The sequence below is a fragment of the Fukomys damarensis genome, unplaced genomic scaffold (genome assembly GCF_012274545.1).
Source record: "Fukomys damarensis isolate Sample0158 unplaced genomic scaffold, DMR_v1.0_HiC HiC_scaffold_39, whole genome shotgun sequence".
Classification (NCBI taxonomy): Eukaryota; Metazoa; Chordata; class Mammalia; order Rodentia; family Bathyergidae; genus Fukomys; species Fukomys damarensis.
This window is the reverse complement of record NW_022900951.1, coordinates 68684034-68703346: the sequence shown is the minus strand read 5'-3', so window position 1 is coordinate 68703346 and position 19313 is coordinate 68684034. Positions and strand designations below refer to the sequence as shown.

Here is a 19313-nt window from a genome sequence, read left to right as displayed (position 1 = left end):
ATCCTACAGTTAATCTAATTATTTACTACAGCATTGTATTTCTCTGTCATATCCAGATCATTTCTGTATAACTCAAAGGATTTAGTATCATAGAAGAAGCTTTGATATTATTTCTAAGTCCCATAATACCTAGAAAAAGTGTAATGCAATGGCCATTACAGGAAAGAATTCTTACTAGTAGGCAATATACAAATATGGAAATAACAGATGGTAATATTTATTTCTTATTTATCCTTAATCACCCGATGTCTTCTAAGGTCTTTCTGATATAGGGGAAAGAGACGTAACTCTCAAACCTACAAGATATCTGAAACATGAGTTTGTGTTCTCTAAAATCAAAGAATGAATTCTAGCAACAACAGAGGTTAAGAGCAGGAAAAATTTATTAAGAGAAAGAAAGATAGCTGTCTGAGAGAGACACAACAGGGACTAGAAATTGGCTTGTCCACCCACCCCACTTGTCAAAGATGTTTTATACAGTAAAGCCATGTGGTGAGGCAGGTATAAAGTGGTACAAAACTATAAAAGCCAGTGCAAAATTGCAAAGTGGGCAGGAGGTGTCACAAAACTATGACCAACCAATAAGATTACAAGTACAGTCACTCAGGTAATATTAATCAAATGGGGGTTAAATGGGGGAGCAAGTTGTGTAGCAAGCATACAAGGATTTTCAGTAAGGGGGAGGTCAGGGATATTTCCCAGAAAGGCAGGGTTAATACCTTGGCCCCCCCACCCAGGTGATTGATACCTATTTAGAAAAGCAATCAGTACTACTTATCCCCAGGGGAAGCACAAGGGTGTAGCAGTTTCTCTCCTTTTACAATTTAGGCTCCACATCCTAAAGATACCGATTATTACATTTTAGACGTGGACCAATTTTTTTGAGAGCATAAAGTGCAAGTGTTTATTTTATTACTCCTATCTGAAGGCTTATTTTTGGAGAACAGCTAGGCATTTTATTATCCACTCTTTCCATTCCTTAAAGACTTTCATGGTTTTTGGCAAATTCACATTGTTCTCATGACTATGCATTGTAATTGCTCTTGGTGTGTCAGCAGATTCACTGTCAATCCACCTCACCAGTACCTTGTAACTTTCTTCAGTACTGAAGCCAATAGCACACTGCAACTTGCATAAGAAGTTAGGACAAAGGTTTAGGGGGTTCCTGTAAGCTTCTACCAAGTGGTTCTACCTTGCATTAGGCATGCAAATCATTGGCAGTGTCCCAGTCCAAATATGTGTACAATCTCGTGGGTTAAATTCCTACAGATTGATGAAATATGATTAGGGAATTAAGATTTCTTCTTTTAAAAAATGCTCCAACGGGATTTTTTACTTACCTTACAGGATCACTGCAATAAAACACATGGTGATTTCAGGATTATAATAGTTATCAAAAATGGAATAGTCAATGGACGATTTTTCATGGAGCTTCTTCACTTTGCCTTCATATTATGAGGTATAGAAGTCCATGCCATATCTGGTAAAGCTGAATATCTCCACACCATCTGTCAGAGAGGCCAGTCTGAAGACGAAATTCCACGAGTCTCAGGTAAATATCAATTACTGTTATCCCCACAGTACAGAAGGCATCTCTGGGTTTCTTATTTTTAAAAAAAACTCAGGATATGCCCTTCATGAATTTGTAGATTTTGTGTATGATCATTGAATCTAAAGGATTATCTGGTTGCAGAAACAGAAACTGGTTCTAGCAGTTTTACTTTAAGGCCCTGGAGAAATGCTTCACAATATCCCTTGAGCCATTTAATATATTTTTCACTGATAGCTAGTGTTTCCTAGAGCTCCAATGGACTGTATATAAATACTGTGTTTATCTGGAGAGGGGGTCTTTCTGCAGGGATCATTGAAAAACCCTTAAAAGTCCTGGGGAGCCTCAGGGTGGGAGGTGATCCAATTTGACTGGGAATATAAGGTAATGGGTCCAAAGAGATCACTGGCCGGCTGGATGGCATCATTCATTAAGCATCACTTCCCAGCATCTAATTTCTCATACTGTGTTACAATCTTGGTTCTTTGAGATGACAGCTGTTTTGAGTGTCTGTTCAGAGTGCCGTACTATTTGCATAATAACAGGTCTCTTTTATTCATGCAATGGACCTGTGTAGAGCTTTAATCCTTCCACTGAATGGGTCAAATTGATGTTCCATCATGAGGCTTTAAAGGAGGAAGGCTCCCATTTAAGTGTTTACATTACAAGGACAGGCATGTCTGGAAAATTATTGTGGAGGGCGCCTTCATACTAAAGTAAAAAAGCCATGTGAAAGGTGAAGAGGCCTCTTCTCCATCCTCAAAGAAGATCTGTTTACCCTGGGTGGAGATGTCAAAGAAAGGGAATCTTGGAGGCAGCACAGATAGGGTCACTGCACTGGGCTGAACACCAGGGATACTGCCTTCCTAACATTGTAACTTTCTAGGTAAATTATTGCTAATTACCCACAGCAACTCACACTTCAGGCTCTGCTGGGTGCAGATGTGACCTGGTACCCACTTGGGTGTTTTATGTTTGTTTGTTTGTTTTGTAAATAGGATACTTTATTCTCCAGAATGATACATGCTAAGGTGGGTTGGGCTTGCACTAATGTCCTCATATGTACAGAATTGAATAAAATTGGTCTCTGAGCACAAGTTTGATTTGCCTTGATGTGAAAGGAAGAGAGTGGGAAGAAGGGAGATGGTCATCATAACCAGAGATGTGTTCAGTCCTGTGCTGGTTCTGGTCTGTAATGTAGGGAGATAAGGAAGCTCTCAGGATGGTCACTTCCAGGCTAGACGTCCTGCTGGACTTCGAGGGCTTTCTGTACCACATCTTTCCACTGGGCATCCGCTATCTCCTGAGCCCAGGAGGAATCCCGGTGAAGGCAGGCTCACTCCAGCTGTTGTCCTTTTTCATCAGTTCCATATGCTCTGGGCTCATGGCGGTGGAACTGTGGCTGCTCAGGGCTGCACCTCCCTCCTCATCTTTGTCCTTGCTCTCTAATGGTGACTCTGGCAAATGAAGCCCCAGGGCCTGGATCAGATCCTGGATGTCAGCAACTACATCATCTCTGTCCTCAATGGGTACCAGCTCTACTTCCTTGGGTTCAAGATTTTGGTTCAGCAGCTGGCAGGAGTAGCCAGCCAGGCCTGCCCCTGTGTCCTCCTGCTCCTCCTGGGGCTCCTCACTGCTCCAATCTCTGATGCCTTCTGGTGTGGCCCCAGGTCCTCGCTTTGGTTGAGGAAGATATGCTTGGGGCCTATGGTATCTTCTGTTAGAATTGCTGCTGCCATGCGGGTTGAGGTCTCTCAAAGCCCAAGACCTGACCCACACCTTCTCTTCCTGCCCGACAAGATGTGCCCAGGATGCTCCTGAGTGTGTGTGTGTGTGTGTGTGTATGTGTGTATGTGTGTGTGTGTGTAAATGCACATTATTAAGCCTTCACAATCATCTTAAGAGACAAAAATATAATTATGGTTATAGGCTAAGATATAAAGTGTACCAATCTTGATAATCTAAAAACAAAGGTATCACTGACCAAAACTGGAGGGTGGAAAGAAAGGTCGCAATATCATCATTCTATATAAATATAAATTGGAAGATACTGGCTAAAACTTAATACTTCAACAACAAAAACATGTGAGGTGATAAATGTAGTTCTGAGTGGAAGCTTTAGGGTTAGGGAGAGAAGGAACCACTGCTTGTCACAAGCTCTCCAGCATAAATTATTTGCTTTGACATATGTATATATTACTTTGATTTCTAAAAAGTACCTGTTCAAGTTACTTTACCCAAGACATACACCGAAGAGAGATGCATTGTCAGTGTTGCAGTCACTTAGGCCATCAGCTGATGTTGATGTCAGGCTGTTGTTGATGTCCAGGCTGGACTGTGGATAGGTAAGTTACTCAGGCAGGCTCCAAACCTCTGGCTCCAATAGAGCTTCACACATGTCTTACTTTTCTTAGGTATCCTAATGTTTAGACAGTGAGTACTAAGTTCAGGAAATGCCTTCTGAGGAAGTCACTTAACCCATAGACACACAGAGACCTCAGGGAACCAAATGTGTATTAGCACTGCTCTAGCCAGGGCTTTCCTCATCCAGTTTGGTTTCCTTTATGATGCTTAATATTTGCATTGAAATAAGCTGCCCAAATGCATTATTTCTGATTTCATAGAGACTTAAAAGTTAGGACACATAAAGCACATAAATATCTACCAAAACATGTATAAACTTATAATTTTATGATACAGAAAACAGACACACACAAGGGAGACAAATAAATTATAACCTATAGATTTAAAGAAAAAATTTGCTCTGAACCAGGGATTTAGCTTGGTGGTTACACCACCTTACCTGCAAGAGAAACGTCCCAAGTTCAATCCCAGAACCAAAAACAAAGCAAAACAAACAAAAAAACAAGTCAAAATAAAGCTTACTCTGATTACCTATTAAAAGCTGCCAGAGAAGAGAAAGGTATATTACGAAGCCTTTGTAAACAATGGTGAGCACACCAACAGGCACTCCACCTAAATGGCACTGGAGACGCCAGCTTCTTCAAATGGTCCATGAACACCTGCCAGCTGACATCATCCATTATAATGGATGTTCCGATTTCCTGTCCCCAAGCATAAAGGTAATTGTGTGTTTGAGATAGGTTCACTTTGGGCAAAAGGAAGTGAACCTGGATTCCTTTCATGCTGTGTGGGCATAGCACAGCATGGAGAAGCCCACCCGCAGGATCTCCTGCGTATCATCCAGGGGAGCCCTCAGCATCTGCTTGAAGTTCTCTTACTCGGGTATGACCTGGTAACTGGCCTTCTGTTACTGTGTTATGGTCTCACCAAAAATGTACTGAAACTTGAGTTGGGAATCCATGTGTTGAAATCACCCTCTCTGAGCTCCAGGGTATTGCAGCTAGGCAACAGCAACAAATTGAAAATCAACACCAAATGTTAGCGGCCAAGGAAGAGAATTTACTCTTTCTAAAGCAAGAGGAGCAGTGCCAGCACTAGTCTATTTCTGAAAATGAGAATCTTCAGAAGTTAAAGGAATGAGTTAAAGCCCAAGAAAACAAGCTGAAGAAAATTGGTGCGATGAGAGGATAAGTTGATTACAGCAAAATTATGAACGGCAATCTGTCTGTTGAAATACAAAGACTCATTGCCATGTTCCAGGAGAAGAAGCAGGAAGTACAGATTGCAATTTTAAGAGTTAATCAGCTTAGTCAGCAATTGGAAGATTTAAAGAAAGGAAAACTGCATGGATTCCAGTCTTACAACAGCAAGCTGACAGGACCAACCACAGTGGAGTTGAAAAGACTCTACCAGGAGCTACAGATTTGCAATCAGTTTAACCAGGAACAGAATCCAAAACTGCAGCAGCAGAAGGAGCTTTCATGTAAGTGCAGCATGGAGGTGGCCATGATGGACAAGCACATCAAAGGACTGTGCAAGTGTCTTTATGGCAAGAAGATTCAGCTAACCTATGTGAATGTCAAATCATCACCAAGATCTCCGCTGAGCACATGTAGCAGGGTTGCTGCCATGGGGCCTTACCTCCAAGCCTCCAGTGCCCGAAGCTACCCTGTCCCAGGGGACCCTGTGAAGCCCCAGTCTCTCACTTTTGCCTCAAGTGTTGGCCACAGGAGATCTAAATATGATGGGCAGAGAAGGCCCAGAGTAACCAACATGTGGACAGTGTCAGATCTGTATGTCAGGCCTGACTATGGCCCCTCACAGCGGAATGTGCCAGCCCCTTTGTAAACACTAATGATGGCGACTGGCCAACACTAAAGCTGAATTCTGGGGCTTCTGGGAAGCCAGCACAGAGGGCCAGCACAGACTGGAAGGAGCTGGTGTGGGGGTGTGGAGGGAGCCCTAAAGCAGGGCACCATCTCGTCAACCTCTGCCCTTGTTAGCCCAGAAAAGCTGGGCATCAAGATTGGCGTAGGGCCACCTCCCATCCCTGGCACTGCCTCCAAGCTCTGGGACATACACAAGCCCTACACCTCTGGGCCCAGGCTCCACAAGCTCCCTGGAGAGGAGGAAAGAGGGCAGCTTGCCCAGGTGCAGTGCTGGCCTGCCAAGTTGGCAGAAACCCTCCGCGTTGGCCCCAGCAGCCCACACCCCCCCATCCTGACACCTCACAGCAGATTCAGGCCAGGATATATGTGCCACCAAGTCCCATATACCTGCTAGCAGGGCCACCTGCATTTCCAGCTGGAGATGGAAACCTGAATTCCCTCTGAAAGTGGCCATTAGACCATTTCTGGCTGATAAAGGGTCAAGGCCATGGTCTCCCACGAAAGGACCCCAGACAGAAAATTCAAGTTCCATGTACTCCATGTACCTCCAACAAGCCATACCACCTAAGAATTACCAGCCAGGGGTGTATGGTGCCTTAAGTCAGTGAAAACAGTGTATGACAAGCCTGTCTTACAATCAACGTTGATATCTCCATCATCCTTACCATTTCTTCACAGGTCTTCTCAGCCCCTGCTGTCTTCAAAGTGTGTGGAGAAGGAGCCCAAGCCAGAGGGCCCCACCACACCTGGGTAGAGCAGCACAGTGGAGAGCCTGCTGAGGCCACTCAGCTCCACCAAGCACAACCCCAGTGTGAACTCACCACTGTGCTACCAGAGCGATGCCAACCTGGAGGCCCTGTGCAGGAAACTGGCTAATGCACCCCATGTCCTCAAGAAGCACAATTCCATCACAGAGCCTGAGGACCCCAGCAAGCCCAACATCCAGAAGCTGCTGTACCAGAACTTCAGCATGCTGGCTGGGGGCATGGAGGTATGTTGTTCTACTAGGCCAGCCCCTCCAAGGACTTCATGGGCACTTTGGCTGACATGGACAATGGAAATGCCAATGCCAGTGGCAACCTGGATGAGTTTACCCAAAAGCCCCCACTGCCCAATGAACATGCCCCATCCACAGATGCAAATGATAATGAACTACCTTCCCCTGAACTGGGGAAGCACATCTGCCTGCAAACTACTCACCAGATTGTAGAGCCTAAGGAGGACAATAACGACAATGTAGCCACTGGTGCCCTCCACAAAGCAGATCGACAGTCCAGTGGCCGAGGCTCCATTTTCAGTGGAAGATCAAGTTGCTCCAGAATCTCTGCCACCTGTCCTGCACCCTCTGGCAGCCTTTGTGAGTGAAAAAATGAACCTGAGGAAGTCCAACTCGAAGTGGACAGGGCACAGGCTGAGAGTGCCCTTCAATCCCCTGGCACTGCTTCTAGTCGCTTCCTTGGAAGACGAGTTTGATCTGGTGCAGAGGATCATCCATGAGATGGAGGACCCCATCAAGCCCAATGGAGAGGGCATCACCTCTGCAGAATTCTGTCAGTGCCAGCCACCATCACCTCATGAAGTTCCTGCTGGACTTTGTTGTCAACATGAAGGCTGCTGACAGCGATGGATGGACCCCACTGCACTGCATGCCTCCTGCAATAGCATCCACTTCTGCAAGCAGCTGGTGGAGAGCAGCGTTACCATCTTTGACTTGACCAACAGTGACATAGAGACTTTTTTCAAAAAGTGTGAGGAGCTGGAAGAAGGCCACATCCAGGGCTCTCAGTTTCTGTATGAGGTCTATGAGAATCTGGGTGTGATTTACAAAAGTGTGGTGTACTCCCTGTGGGACTATGAGGCCCAGAACGGTGACAAGCTGACCTTCCCTGAAGGTGATGCCATCACCATCCTGAGGTGCAAGTCGGAAAGCGAGACTGAGTGGTGGTGGGCTCCCCTTGGGGACAGGGAGGGCTACGGGCCCAAAAGCTGCTGGGGTTGTATCCATTGATCAAGCCCTGGCAGGGATTGCTGGCCTGAACTTCTGTAAGGAGCACCATGGTCTCACCAGCTCCTGCAGCCACTGGAGGAGATAGATTCTGCTGTCCCCAGGAAGCTGCAGTTGGGGTGGCCTCATGGTGATCACTTTAGCAGACAGCATCCACAATGTGAATCCCCACCTTGCCCGATGGGACCTGTTCTCTAGTTTGACTGTAATTGGGAGAGGTACTTTTGCCTCCAAGACTGAATTTTTCCAACTACTATAATCCAAATAAATACTCAGCTTTCGTAACCTCTGTTGTCCTGACACTTGGTTGGCTGCTAGTGAAGATGAGTTCTGACAGGCCCGGTGCTAGACAGAGCCACCCCACAGTGGAACCGCCCTGTCCTCCTCAACCTCTGCTCAGTTCTTCATTTTCTCTCTACCAAAGAGCCAGTGTAGAAACTGTCCATGCCCGTATCCCAAGGGCCCCACAGGATTCGGGGTCTTCTGCTTCCTGCTGGCCCTGTGCCAGTCTTCCATGCCCCAGGCCACATGATTCTCTGCTTCCTAAGCCTCTGGCTGCACATCCTGAATTCATTCCCACTGAGTACAGAAACCCTGGCATCTGTGGCACTGTGGGACAGGGCTGGGGTGGGCAGGGCCAGGCTCCAGTGGGATGCAACTGCCTGGCCTGCGGGACGTTGTGATCTGCTCTGGTCTGCAAGCTATGCAAGGAGGGCAATGCCCGGAGTCTGCACTACCCACAGGTGTTCTATCCACCAAGATTACTTTCACCTAGACCATTCCAGACTACCAGAGCTGTGTTGGAAGCGCTTTTCTTTTTCCTCATTAAAACACAGGCCCAGGCTTTACTTCTCATGTGTGGTCTTGTGTATAATTTTTATACAAGCACATGGAGATCATGGATGAGTGTGACTGTCGTCACTCTGGGGAGTGACTGTGCAGGATGTGGCCTTGAGAGAGATGCACTGTGCAGCAGTCTCTTCATCCCCAGTACTGCTGGTGCCGTGCAAATGTGCACAACAAACTGCTGTGTCAAAAAATACAAACGAAAAAACCCCAAACTGTTGTACTTGTTGAATTTCAATAAAGCCTATAAAATGTTGATTAATAAAAATGTACAACTAGCTGCTCGAGCTGGATTTACAAAGGAATAGGTGTTATTTTATTGCTGTAATATTGTATGATACTGTAACTATACTTAATGTTACTTATTATAAATGCACCATGACTTTATTAACAATAAACACTCATTAACAATGAAAAAAAAAAACAACCGAGCAATCATCTTTGAATTTAGATTCAATTTCATTTCTGCCACTGATAATTTCTGTGGCCTTAGACAAGATTTACAAACTCTGTTCTGTAGGCCACCTTTAAAATGGGATTAATAAGCCAGGCATGAAGGCTATACAAAACTCTAGTCACAGCACTCTGGTAGCCTGAGGCAAGAGGATTGCAAGCTCAAACGGAGCCTGGGCAACTAGGCAACTTAGCTAGAGTCTGTCTGAAAAAAATATACAGGGTCGGGGGAATGCAATGTTTGAATGACAGAATTTGTTAAAGCTAAATTTAGCACAGTAGCCTATAGTTGTTATTAAGTATTAACTATTATTATCTAAAACCATAAACATGAAATTGAAGTAATGGGATACTTATTATGTCACATTTATCAAGGCAGAAAAGGGTTTTTTTTTAGTGGCAAAATATTTTTTTGCAACCTTTCAGTTCATAGAAAGACTATTGAAATATAAAGCAAAATTTTCTAAGCATTGTGATTTAGTCTTCATTCAAATATATTATCCCGGTTAATGCAATTTCCTTAGTATTTTTTGCTTTCCCTTGTTTTGTGAGTTCTTTGGCAGCACTGGGATTAAATATTAAAGAGTGGATGTAAATGCCCTAACATATTGAGTCACTGAGCATTGTTAGTCACATCTAGTCACATGAGGTTAAAGTGAGATGGCAGTCCTTGAAGCTGAGAAAAGTGTTAGCGAATCCCAGAGCACAGATACATAATTTAGATTGTATTTGAAACCCTGACTCAAATTAATGTAGATAGATAGAATACTGTTTAAAATTGTAAAGGAGTTGGGATTTGTGATTTTTCTTCCTTCAAGCATTCCCTCAGTAATTGCTTCCTTGGATGTAATGTTCCAGATCTGGTATTAGGCGATGAACATATCACTGAGTTGAGGTTTTGTGAATTGGCTGGCAATAGCTTGGCAAGAACTTCACTGGGAAAAATGCTCACTGTTATTGTAGAAAGCGTGACTATGAACAGGATAACTTACAAATAAATTTTCCAAAGAATTCAGTGTAAAGGCTAAGTAGAGAAGTAGTTTCAATTCTGTAATTAAGGAGTTTTTTTAAAAAATTGTTGGCAAAAGCTCATGGTTCCTCAAACTACTAATATTCTCTCTCCTCGATATCTACTTTTTCCGGTATTCAACACAAGATATTTAAGAGTAAAGTAAAAGTTGCTTTGTAGAAAAAATTTCATATATTTTCTCTGTTGATTAAATTTGATGTGTCTCTTACTGATTACTATAAAATATAGAAAAATAAGCTCCTTGAGGACAATGAACCTATTATAATTATCTCTTCATTTCTAATATTTAGCACAGCACCTAGCACCCGGTATGCAATCAATAAATATTCTTTGAATGAAGAATCAATGAAAATACTGACAGATTCATTTTGCTATGTGCATCAGAGTATTCTTTGTCATATAGGTGATATTATATATCCTCTATTGTAATATATATATATATATATATTGTACAGGGGATTGAACTCGGGTCCTTGTGCTTGCAAGGACCACTGAGCTAAATCCCCAGCCCTTGTACTTTATATTGAATAAACTATAATCTCCTTGTTATAGTTACCTTTCTTTGAAAAACAATTGATAAATAATAGATTATTTTTGGGGGATATGTTATGGATGTTCTACAATAGTGTACTCAGTAGCTGTGGCAAAAATTTGGATTTTGTTTAAATTTAATTAATACACTTAAGTAGTAACTTAGCATCAGTTTTTCTAAAATCAAAACCCGAAACAATGGGTTGTTTCAGGGAATGACTGATGAAGAATGAGAATTAGAGTTTGTAAAACAGAGAGGGAGAGAAAGCCAGTCCACTGATACCATATCAAAATGGTCTTTCCTATTGGTGACTGGTTGATTGCCACTGCTGAACATTGAAGAATGGCCCACTTAGCAGAAGAAAGAGGAACACGTTTCCTTACTCATCTGTCACAGCTTATCCTCTGAAGCATTCACTTCCTTACACTTTCAGATTACATTTGTGTAAGTGGTGAATCACTTCTCACCATGTCCTGAGGTGCTGCAACAGAAAGGCCAAGGGCAGGACACAAGAGGAATTTAGTATAGGGTTGAGATGAGGTACTGTCAGGTTTCACATCTACCACATTGGTCAAATCTATAGGGACTGATTAACACAGATGTGAGTAGAGTGAGGAATAAGGCTCACAGTTTTTCAATGGTGCAACAGAGGTATTCCACGCAAAGATTAAAATGAACAGTCATTTACAAATTTGTCTTGAATACTATTTTCAGATAGTATCATTAATCCTTAAGAGAATACTTCTGTTATAATTTAATATCTGAATTCTGTAGCTATTTCTATATCATATACATACCATACTTGACTGTGGCATTTGGATATTACTGGTGCTTATCAATTAAAATATAATTTGAGAGAAGAAAATTTATGAAAATAAACTAGATGTAAAGCAAATCTCAAAAATTGGGTCTAATTAGAGGATAATTGAAATTTGGAAATAGAATTTATCTGGAAATATTTATGTATGACTTAAGCTGTCTCACAAAGCTTGATATTTAGACCCTCCAGTATTTTTGAAGCATAAATTAAGCCTACTGACATTTAAAATAATAACTACAAGAAAGATATATTCTTGTCTGTTCCACCAGTAGGGGCACACATAGAACCTGCCTGTTATGACAAAAATTGGGAGAAATAATAAATACACTCACATTTCTATAGCTAATAGTGAGATTTAGCCTAGCCAATGCTACCAGACAACCTTGTCAAAATAGTTGTATTTCATAATAATTTCATTCACTGGGATAAAGTCTAGATGAGTCATAGTCCATTAATTTTCAAGTAAATACAGTACATTCACATAAACATTTTTTAATGTTCACACTAAATCAATTCCAGGGGCATAGAATTATTTTCATTTTCATTTTACTAAAAAAATGTCCTTTAAATTTCATTCAAGAAATGAGGAGTATATAATTTGGTTGAGTCCAAAAGTGTCATGTGATACAATAATCCCTTGACTTACAAATCAAATTAATTCCCAAGGGCTGGTTGTAACTCAAGTTGGTTGTAAGTCAAGACTATTTTTCCCATAAGAGACAATGGAAATAACCATAATGTTCTCTGAACAGCCCAAAGTACTCCTTAACTCAACTTTTCTATAATAAAAAGGATTGTATAATGTGCATAATTTAGAAGAAACACAAATAATTTCCCTAGTATATTCACCAAAAAGTTATAAAATGTATCTAGTTTATCAGAAACAACAATTTCATACTGTATTCACCATTCAAGTTGATATTTTTGACTTGCAAGAAGGGTGGATAAAATGGAAGGTAGTTACTGTTTGGAGAAATAGTCCCCTTCCATGAGAATATCTGGAATCTGGAATCTGGCTCACTGGTGTCCTTTCTAACCTTGGGATAGTCTGTAGTCCACCAGGACATGCTTCTTGTTCACTAGTTCTCAGCATTTTAAGAACTAAAACTAGTCCAAGGTTGTCTGTTTCTACAATATTAATTATGCCCCAAAGCAATCTGTAAGCAGTGTAGGCTATAAATAGTGAGCCTCTCTATTGGCTTGTTTTAAGAAGCAAGCCTATCAGAAGCCTATGTGCTGAGAACAGAGTAATCTGAAAGCAAATTTCATTCCCACAATTAAAACCTTCTTAATTAGAAGAACAATGTTCTAATTACAACCATGTGTATTGTCTATTCTGTTCCTAATTCAAGATTGCTTTGTATTTTTCCTTTACAAGCCTTGTAGCAATTAGTTTCCTTAGAAACCTGCATGATTGCATATCCTTCCATGTAGTAACACCATTACATGTAGGTCACATTTAACTCAATAACTTTTTCCCCCAGTGCCAGGAAACGAACTCAGGACCTTGTGCTTGGCAGGGAAGTGTGGTGCTGCTGAGCTACATGAAAATCATTGACCAGTGCCTTTGCTGAGTGAGTGCCATTGGTAATCCTAGATCCCCAGTTTCTCTGTCTTTTTAGTTCTGCCTTTTAGTTTTTCTTACAGTCTTGCATCATAGCACCAACTAGGAGATCAGAATCTATTGCAGAGGTCTCTGATACCAGCTATTTCCCATCTAGGTTTCTTCCAAAAAACCTTGACATCATCATACCACAATGATACATGCAAACCTGTGCTTACAACACTGCCATTTATGATACCTAAATCTTGGAAATGGTCCATATATCCATCAACAGATGAATAGATAAAGAAAATGTGATATTTATGTGCAGTGGAATACTACTCTACCATAAGGATAAATGTGAGACATTTCCAGACATTTCCATAAATGGGTGTGTCTTGGCATTGTAATAGTAAGTGAAATAAACCAAACACACAAATTTAAATATTTCATTGTTTCTTTTCTGTGAGAAAGCCAAAGTATAAATAATGAGTAAGGTGAAAGATAGGTAGAGGGAAGTAGAAAGAACTTATTCAAATGGGAAAGGAAAAAATAGAAGACGGAGTGGGGAGGGAAGGTAGGGGAAATTCTTTTAAATAAAAGAGAAATGAAAAAATGTAAATAGAGCCTTTGCAAATGCTGAGGGGATGAAGAGTTGCAGGGAAAGGAGGGGAAAGGGGAAAAAAGGAATTAATATGTGTTATGTACATGTACAAATCCTTCATGATGAATTTGTTCATTATGTACTGCAGACATGTACTAATATAAAATTAAAAAGAAAACTGACTGAGTTTTAAAATAAGACATTATTTGTGGTTACCATGAATATTTGTTTTTGTTTTGGGGGAAATGTGAGATTAATTAACAATGTCTTTAGCAGTTTTCATGTGGTGTTTCTACCTTTACGTTTTATGTTTGTCTTATATTCATCAGCATCTCAGTGAGATTTTGCCTTTCATATCCTTTCATTGACCCAAAGCACTTAGGATGGTCACCTGTATATAATAGGGATATTAAATAATAGAATGAATACTATCTAATATATACATATAGTATATAAGATACACAAAATATATACATTATATATATATATATATGTATATACCATAGACATATTATTTTATATATACACACATATATACTGAATACAGGAAGTTTGGTTTTTATATTTCTGTTTAACAACACTGGGATAATTATTAAGCAGCAAGATCTAAATCACTTTGTTGGAGGCATTTATTAAACCTTAATAAATGGTATCAGAAAAACTGGATTTCAACCTCCCAAAGATTAAAACTAGACCCTTATCTTTCATCACGCACTAAACTAAAATCTAAGTGGATTAAGTTCTAAATATTTAAAAAAGTCTAAATTTGCTGGAAGATCGGTTGGGCAGAACTCTTGAAGACATTGGCATAGGAAAAGACATTATGAACAAATCCTCAGTAGCATGGGAACTAGCAGAAAGAACCAACAACTGGGATCTCATCTTATTAACAAGATTCATTCATAGCAAAATGGATACAAATTGAGGATATACTGCTAAGTGAAATAAATAAGTCACACATGCATGAATACCAAAGAGATTCCCTGGTGTGAAAAACTATAATGGTACATAAGATCCTAATGGTATAATTGACAATGTGAAATAGGAAGAAAAGGGCTAACGGTGTGGGGAAGTGGGTAGGGTAGGGGAAAGGTAATAGGAGAAAAGAAAAAATATATGAGAAAATGAAAAAAGTGGAAATAAAGTATTTGTAATTAGGGAAGGGAGGAGGGGGTGAAGGGAGGGCAGGGACAAAGGGAAATAATGAGAACCAAGACCTGTCATATAAAGGTACAAGATCCCAATGATGAATGTAACTGTACTATATACCGAAAATGTACCAATAAATTCAATGAGAAAAAAATAAATAAACATAGTACATATACATCTGTCTCTTAAATATATGATAATAAAAAGTCTTCAGCAATCTCCTCCATTTATTCAAATTAAAATAAATTCATCTATCATGTGTATCCTTATGACCCAATGTGTTTTTAATTTGAGTTTTAATTTCAAAACTCATAATTGTTTCTAACAATAAATAGGACATCCTTTTTGGAATATGTTTCTTATATCACCTCTAATCCACACAATGATATATATTTTTATTTGCACTGTTGCCAGAACAAACATTTGGGACTATTCCCCTAGTGCTAATTTTAAAAAGTTTTGGATATAAATGAGTGCATCTCTTCGAATGACAAAAACAACTTACCTTGCATATGTATTGGCTTACTTCCTTGATAACGCAACCACTCACATTGTATAGTCCGAGTTAGCCAAAATCTGTGTTAAATCCAGACAATTGTGTTTTTAACTCATCGCACATTGCAAAGCCTAAATGCAGTAACTATTCTTTCATTTCCACACATGAATGAAATGCCTCACTATGATACATGATCTCACTTCCTGAGTGTACTCACAGTGGCTGGCCAATGCAACATGGATACAGGGTACTTGAGTTCATGAGGTAACTCCAAAAAGATAGGAAGATAAACTTTTCTTCTTTCTTAGGATTGTTGCCAGAAATAAGTTCTCTTTAGAAGATTTTCAGAGAAGTCCAGCAATCATAGTTACCAATAAGCATACCTCTGAAGAGCAACCTGATGTCTGTCCATACAGTATATGATAAAGTAAAACCCACCCCAAGAATTCATTGCCTCACCTTTCATCACAGCCCTATTTACTTTCTTCTCTTTTTATTCTTTGTTCTCAAACCACTCCCTTGCCATCCCAAAGAAAATGACAGCACATTAATCTAACTTCAGGCTGTGCTTCTAGAGAACCAGGGGTAAAATAGATCATAAAAAGGAAATCAGTACAAAAGTAGCAATAAAAATTAGTGGATTCTCCCCAAAACAAAATATTACCATTTAATCTTCTACAGATTCATCTTATGTCCCCTCCGATCCACAGGGACAAAGATTATCATGTTTATTTTTACTACTACCAGAGGAAACGTTCTAGGATTTTACTCCGGTACTATAAAAAAATGCTTTGTATGTAAATTAGTGTACATCTAGTTTGTGAATATTACTCCATAGACAGTCTCCATGTATAAGCATATACATGAATATTATGAGTAGGAATATATGTGCATCCCTTTCTATTTTACAAACAAAACCAGAATATGTACATTAAATATTCATTTTGTAGAGTGCACTTTCAAGAGCATAAATCCCACTGTTAATTTTAAACTTATAATCATCTGATTCTTTTGCCCCCAAATAAAATTCAAATTGTCAGCATTGAAGGCCCTACGCATTCTGACCCAAATCTATGACTATCTTCATTACCATTTAGTCATCTGCTCTATTGTCTCTTTTATTTAGTCACATTCAGCGTCTTTCTGTTCTTCATAAAAGCAATGCTTTCATATATCTATATTTGTGCATGTGGTTTGTTCCATGTGCGGAAAATATTCTTTCACTGTGTATGTGCTCAATGATAAAATGAATCCTTAAATCATCATTGTCAACTAATGACTATGATTTGTTGTTATTTTTAAGTGTTAGTTGCCTTCCTGTCTTTTTAATGTAGCATTTATTTTCACAGCTGTGGATGTATCTGTTTTGAATCGCATCTGATAACATCTAAAATCACTGTATTTTACAAGGTAGGGTAGAAATAATGTTTTTCAGAAGAAATCAAGTAGCCAAGCTAAGTAAAACGATAACTTTAATTCTCTATACAGTACAGTTCTCATAAGATTATAAAAGACAGGCTCTTCATTCCTTGCTGTTTTCAGGTGATTCATTTAACTCTGCTTTAAGTTGTTCCCTGGATGATTGTTTTTGACAAAAATCTTACAGGTGGGTAAGTGGAGAGTTACTGTTCCTTTTGTTCTTTTTCTTTCTTTTATTATTAAGAGGCAGGTGGTGGAACCACTGAGCTAAATCCCCAGCCCAAGGTACTGTCCTTTACATTTCAAAAATCTAATGTATGGCACAAATGTACACCGAACAGGAAAGAAAAGAACATTCAGCCAAACTGCATCTTCTCTGTTCTGCACACTGAAATAACATTACAAATTCAAAATCCTGAGCACTCATTAATACTTAAGACATTCTGTACAGCAACCTAGAGTCAAATATGAAGAACTTCTCACTAAGACTTTGAGGAAAAGATTACCTGATATTTATGCAAAGTTATTAAAATAAAATATTTTTCGGTTAGAGTTGTGGAGCTGTTAACGTTGTTGAGTTGAAGAAAAATAAGGCTTTAAGCTTCTTGGGAGAGAGAGAAAGTATATATGCATGAAGTATTTATTTTTCCTTTTTGATACAGGTCTCCTTGAATGCCAAAATTAAATAATGCAATCCCATTTTGTTTATAATGCATTAAGGGGCATCCTAATTTTTTTCTCATACTTGAATGAATGTACTTTGAAAGAAGGACTTCTCCAAGTAATGTGTCCAATTTAAGGAGCTTTTGTTTGCATTTCTCTTCCAATGTTTTCTATGTTGCAATCTGTTGAGAGCTTCTGAAGATTTCTTTGCATCTCTCTATAGCTAGAATTTATTGTGTATATGCAGTGGAGCATCTGTACAAACTGGTTGCTACCAAATTGCCATATTTATGCCCCTCCTAAAAGAGTTATAAAACAAGTGTGATAGAACAAAATATATATAAAAAGACTATTAAATAAGATTATTAAAAGTTGTAATTTAAACTTATATACACTAGATGTAAATAAAAGAAACAAGTGGCCATAAGAAAATAAGAGTAGCCACAAGAATAACCTTAGAATAAGTTACTCATTATATTCTAGGAAAAGCGAGTGTGGTAACTAGAATTTAGAATGTAGAAAAATGGAATTTACAGGGACAAGGGGGTAAAAATGAGAAACAAGACCGGTCATGTAAAGGTACAAGATCCCAATAATGAATGTAACTATACTGTATACCTAAAATGCACCAATAAACTCAATGAGAAAAAAATAAAAATGGAATTCATAATAATGATTACACTAAAAAGATCATCTGTGGAACTAGTGGTTTTATTACATTTTTATACAAAATTCACATGTATATAATATATAGTATGATGTTTTGATACATGTATAAAATTTATATATTAGTCAAATCAGGGAAGTGAAAATTTGCAACGGCTCCAACATGTATTGTTTCTTTGAGGTAGGACCATTCAAACAAAGTCATATGTTCAAGCTATTTTTGAAATATACAATAAATTATTGCTAACTCTAATCATCTTACTATGCAATGGAACAAAATTTAATCTTCTAACTGAATTTTTATACCCATTAACCAATCTTTCTTCATGTTCAATTTTCCCATAACCTTCCAAAACATTATGAACCAATATTTCAGCTCTGTACTTGCATGGAATCAACTTAATTAGCCTCTGAACATGAGTGATATCATGCAGTATTTGTATTTTTGCATCACTAATTATTTTCATTTTTATTTTTTGGTACCAGGGATCAAACTCTGGACCTTGCACTGCATTGCTAAAATTTTTAGGAGTTCTTCTCCTATGCTAACATTTAGAGGTTTCAACAAGTAAACAGAGAAACTAAGGAGAAAATCTACTGAAAAGAAATAAGAGAAATTTTAGCATGATGTAAAATAATAAATATACTCAAAACTTCAAAGTGCTGACAAAGTCATGCACATTGAAAATGTCTGTCTTTGTTTAACAACAAGGTTATACTTATCAATAAGTACTCCACCACGAATAATCTCAACAATCTGAAAAATGATGTGAAGAAATTCTCTTCAAATTTCTCATATTAAAAAGATTTATTTTCTGGCTATCTTTCAGTTTAATTATTGCAATTATTATAGACAGAATGTTTATAGTGTATCCATAACTACTATAAAACATTTTGTAGACAATATCTTATTAAATATACCTACTTTGTGACATGCAGGATAAATTGTCTGTCTGAGTTAAAAAAGCTAGTAAGAGATACTCCTGGAATTTGCAGTCCGTATGACTGCAAAGATCACATACTATCCACCAACCCCTTTATTCAGATAGGACCATATTATATAGACTGCTCTATCTTCTAAAAATACTCTATGGAGAGAAATGATGCTGCGTGTGAATGTTAGTTCCTTCGTGGAAAAATGGATTGCTTCATTGTACAGTTTTTATTGAACTTTCTCATGAACAAGAATCAGGAAGAGGGAGCGTCCTGCATCAAGTCCTGGAGGAAAGAGAAAATCCAGCATATTTGAGGAACTGTGATACTTCTGTAAAACCACCACAACAAA

The 19313-nt window shown here is 39.0% G+C and overlaps 3 pseudogenes; 1 reads left to right on the top strand and 2 right to left on the bottom strand.

Moving 5' to 3' along the window:
* Positions 1–930: 930 nt before the first annotated feature.
* On the bottom strand, positions 931–2086 carry LOC104856725 (annotated as a pseudogene).
* Positions 2087–2786: 700 nt separating this feature from the next.
* LOC104856737 lies at positions 2787–3288 on the bottom strand (annotated as a pseudogene).
* Positions 3289–4846: 1558 nt separating this feature from the next.
* LOC104856738 lies at positions 4847–7839 on the top strand (annotated as a pseudogene).
* The last annotated feature ends 11474 nt before the right edge of the window (positions 7840–19313 follow it).